Here is a 5,321-nt window from a genome sequence, read left to right as displayed (position 1 = left end):
ATTTCTTTATCGTGCGTACCGTAAATACCATTTTCAGACTGAAGTCATCCGCTATTACGCACGTGAGGTACGTAACGGTTTTTGAACTGTTTGATTATGTTTTGTTGCTTACAGGTGTACGCAAGCATTTTTGAAACCCTTTAGTTGGGAATGATGCTTGCAGAATTGCCTGGTACAATTCAACCTTTCTTCCTGAGGTTGATAATATTAGTTTAAAATCAGATTTTGTTTCAACTAAATTCATGTTAATTCATGCGCGTGCGTGCGTGTGTAGGTGTGTGTGTGTTTGTGTGTGTGTGTGTGTGTGTGTGTGTGTGTGTGTGTGTGTGTGTGTATGTGTGTGTGTGTGTTCCATTCATTAAGGTGTTGTTGGATTGTCATGTCCACCTAGAATATTCCAATGAAAAAGACACTTCGCAGTACGTACACTATATGTGACCACAATGTTTAATAAGTACACTGGGATATTTCGGCTTTTGGACCCTTGGGACCCTCTAAAATTCTGCAGTGGGGGTACATGGACCCTCCAAAAATTAAAAGTGGGGGTCCCGGGACGCACTACGAGGGGCGTCAGTAGGGAGCCCTGTGCAATCCCATATAGTCTACACTTCGTGAAACATTGCTTGACAAAAATTAGAATCAATTTAATAAAATAATATTTACAAGTAAATCACACCACTTGAATTGGAATGCGATATCCCGTCATTCTCACAAGTTTAAGACTGGCTGATAGTGAAACTACACGTGTACAAGCGTGTTAAGACTGGCTGATAGTGAAACTACACGTGTACAAGCGTGTTAAGACTGGCTGATAGTGAAACTACACGTGTACATTACAAGCGTGTTAAGACTGGCTGATAGTGAAACTACACGTGTACAAGCGTGTTAAGACTGGCTGATAGTGAAACGACACGTGTATAAGCGTGTTAAGACTGGCTGATAGTGAAACTACACGTGTACAAGCGTGTTAAGACTGGCTGATAGTGAAACTACACGTGTACAAGCGTGTTAAGACTGGCTGATAGTGAAACTACACGTGTACATTACAAGCGTGTTAAGACTGGCTGATAGTGAAACTACACGTGTACAAGCGTGTTAAGACTGGCTGATAGTGAAACTACACGTGTACAAGCGTGTAAAGACTGGCTGATAGTGAAACTACACGTGTACAAGCGTGTTAAGACTGGCTGATAGTGAAACTACACGTGTACAAGCGTGTTAAGACTGGCTGATAGTGAAACTACACGTGTACATTACAAGCGTGTTAAGACTGGCTGATAGTGAAACTACACGTGTACATTACAAGCGTGTTAAGACTGGCTGATAGTGAAACTACACGTGTACAAGCGTGTTAAGACTGGCTGATAGTGAAACTACACGTGTACAAGCGTGTTAAGACTGGCTGATAGTGAAACTACACGTGTACAAGCGTGTTAAGACTGGCTGATAGTGAAACTACACGTGTACAAGCGTGTTAAGACTGGCTGATAGTGAAACTACACGTGTACAAGCCTGTCTGTTCTTTTTCTTGCCCACACACGCACGTGAAGCCTACACGTGTTCGTACGCCTGTTCGCGCAGTTGACTCAAACACATGTTGTGTGTGAGTGTGTAAATGTGTGTGTGTGTGTGTGTGTGTGTGTGTGTGTGTGTGTGTGTGTGTGTGTGTGTGTGTGTGTGTGTGTGTGTGTGTGTGTGTGTGTGTGTGTGTGTGTGTGTGATCGGCTTACGCAAATGAAAAACAAACAAACATGAGCGTGACTGTACTGTATACGGTCAAACGGCACTACTAGTACGTTCCAGTGAATGAATACGGTGAAATAGGAAACGGAGAAACGAGATACAGTCGACCGGGAGTACACCAGCTGGGGAGGAAGAGTATGAACTCAACGGTATCCTTTTATTACAGCCTCGTGTCATTGTACACTCGGACGAATTGTCTCAGCGAGTGAGGAACTGTAAAAAACATAACAACAAATGTTTTTAAAAAAACAAAGAACTTTTTTTCCTGACTCTTTTGATTCAAATGTGAGGGGTGGGCGTTTACTATAACTAGGTACTGTGGCCTATACACAGTTTTTGACCCAAAGTAGGGGGTGGGCGTTTAGACGACGACTGAATATATTAATGTCCTTCAGGCAAACGCATGTTTGGCCTCTGAATGACAGGAATGGGGTTAAATGATAAAAATGGGAGTTTAGTCGACACTGGGCGTTTACAAAGTAGTTTTCGGTAGTGTATTGAGACAGTTTAACTGGTGCAGCCTGTGACACTTTTCTGACAATAACATTGACGGGGCTCCACTTAAAACGTCACGGCAGTGATCGTGGCTTGACGTCCACACAATCTTAATTGTGTCACTCCGTCGCTTCGCTCCGTCAGGATTTCAATGCGGCTTTTATTCGGGGCGTCAATCCACGAGCATCAAATCTAAGTTTCAAATAGATGCCTATGTAATGTGTAACGCCTCCTGCATTGACAGACGACAAAGAGAACGGACGTAGGCCTACATCCAGGCCTGAGACGGGTTAGTTCCGTCCAGAAAGCGCTAAGTTCCCCGTGGGAACTCAGCACCATGTTGTCTAAGCAGGGCTTGTTAAAGATAGTTAGTTATAGTTGTTGCTTTTTGGGTCCAGCGGACCATATAGGCCAAATCAGGACCCCCTTGTTAAAGATGCAGTGTCTGTTTGTTTGCTTAACGCCCAGCCGACCACGAAGAGCCATATCAGGGCGGTGCTGCTTTGACATATAACGTGCGCCACACACAAGACAGAAGTCGCAGCACAGGCTTGATATCTCACCCAGTCACATTATTCTGACACCGGACCAACCAGTCCTAGCACTAACCCCATAAGGCGGAGCAGCCACTAGATTGCCAATTTTAAAGTCTTAGGTATGACCCGGCCGGGGTTCGAACCCACGACCTCCCGATCACGGGGCGGACGCCTTACCACTAGGCCAACCGTGCCGGTGATGCAGTGTCTAAGTCACAGTCACAGCATGCATTGAGAGCAGAGATTTGTCGTTTTGTCGCATATTACTGTATAAACAGATAGAATTCTCCCTCTTGCCGAGACTAATAGACTTCCATGTTGGCTTTTGACCTAATTAGTTCACGTGCGTGACTTGAGGCGAGCCTGGCCGAGGGCGACCAAGACCTGCCCGGTGGCAGTCAAAAATTAATTCGTAAATAAATAGCAGTTTTTGAATCTTTGCATGAAAGTCAATGAAACTTGGTATTTTTTCAAACAGATACCTGCCAGAGGCATGACTGAAAGCCCTAGGGGCTCCGTGCACCTGGAGTTGACAGGTCCAGTAACTTTAATGCATTCATGTTTGTGTGTATTCTGTGTTCCTCGGAGTGCTAGAATCTGGGATGAATGTGTGCGAGCGCTGTCCTGTCACGCTATGTGTTTACCACGCGGCCGTCACCACAAAATATCGCACTCCGTTTTGCTCCCGTGATTGTGCGATTTATTCCTCCGTCGCTTCACTAAATCTGTGCCACTGTGTTCGTTCACTGCGGAGGTCGTCCGGCATGTTTTTACACCCCCGGTATAGGGGTGTGTATAGGATTCGGTCGATGTGTTTGTTTGTTTGTTTGTTTGTGTTCGCATATAGATCTTAAGAATGAACGGACCGATCGTCACCAAACTTGGTGAACAGGTTCTATACATTCCTGAGACGGTCCTTACAAAAATTGGGACCAGTCAAACACACGGTTAGGGAGTTATTGGTGGATTAAGATTCTACAAGGACTTATAGAGGGACATATTAATGGTCAAAGGGAAATAACCTTCTCAGTTGGTGGCAGTGAGAATGGTTATTTCCCTTTGACCAACGGGGGTGTTTTTCCTACCTCGGAGGAATTTCTTGTTACACTAGCAAGCAGTGCTTTTTACATCAGAACCTTAGCCGTGCGCCGCTACATCTGCCTCGGCTTCAACCTCCTTTCCGATGTTGATCCCGCGTGAAATTGGCATTGGTGCTTGTACAATAGCACTAGATTTAGCTCACGAGTATAGTCTGAAAACAGCACCTAAGGTTCGCAATATACAAATAATTTAGTAGGTCCCGGGACGCGCTTCTTTTTATGTTTGGCGCGTCCCAGAAACCTTTCCGTGGATGTGTAGAACGTGCTTTTGGCTTCTCGTGCGTATAGGACACAGCTAGGGACGCACATTTTGGGGAGCCCTGTTAAATAACCCTTATGATACATTTACCTTAACACTTTCTACCCCACCTATGTTGACCAAGTTTTATTTTAGCCGAGACCAGCTGTGCTGCAGCAGGTCACTCAGAATTGTAGAAACTGTGTATCAACACGCTGGAATGCAGGCGTTAACTCGACGTTACAGGAAGCGACTGAAGATAACAGTCTGATCGGATATATCCGTACCTGGTCAGCCAGAGCCATATAAGAGGGAGACAATGAGTTAAGCAAACACCATGTGAATCGCAGCCCGTATTCACTGTGATAATTCATTATTCTTACGCTCATAAGCCTCAAAATCTTCCCCAACTGTGAATGCAAGGTGTCATCATTAAAAGTGTGTCAAGATGTTAATGTAAACACCCTTATCAGAAGATACTTTAGTGGTGTGTGTGTGTGTGTGTGTGTGTGTGTATGAGTGTGTGTGTATGTGTGTGTGTGTACGTGTGTGTGTGCGCGTGAGTTCGTGCCGCGTGCGTGCGTGTGTGTGTGTGTGTGTGTGTGTGTGTGTGTGTGTGTGCGTGCGTGCGTGCGTGTGTGTGCGTGTGTGTGTTCGTGCCGCGTGCGTGCGTGCGTGTGTGTGTGTGTGTGTGTGTTTGTTATCCGTGTGTGTGTGTGTGTGTGTGTGTGTGTGATCCGTGTGTGTGTGTGTGTGTGTGTGGTGTATGTGTGTGTGTGTGTATGTGTGTGTGTGTGTGTTATCTGTCAGTGTGTGGTAGTGTTACTCCTTTAGCTTCTGTACCGCGTTGCTGGGTCAATCTTTTGTGTCAGGTTATTATGACATAGACTAACCCACTTTGTGCTTTAGCGGCCATGGGGTTTAAGATTTCAACATCTCCGGGACTGTTTGAAGTAGGTCTGTCCTATCGTTAAGATAATCTTTTAGTTTAGGTGTGTGTGTGTGTGTGTTTGTGTGTGTGTTTGTGTGTGTGTGTGTGTGTGTGTGTGTGTGTGTGTGTGTGTGTGTGGTTTATGCGACTGCTTGCATGCGGTGTGGTTATGAGCGTCAGTGACTGTGATACATATATATAAATGATGCTTATTGCTTTAATGCTCATGTTATAAGTTAATCTTAGTAATGTACTTATGCTTGATTATGCTTAATGAT

Source organism: Littorina saxatilis, linkage group LG9 (assembly GCF_037325665.1).
Source record: "Littorina saxatilis isolate snail1 linkage group LG9, US_GU_Lsax_2.0, whole genome shotgun sequence".
Classification (NCBI taxonomy): Eukaryota; Metazoa; Mollusca; class Gastropoda; order Littorinimorpha; family Littorinidae; genus Littorina; species Littorina saxatilis.
Note: the sequence above shows the minus strand (reverse complement) of the source record.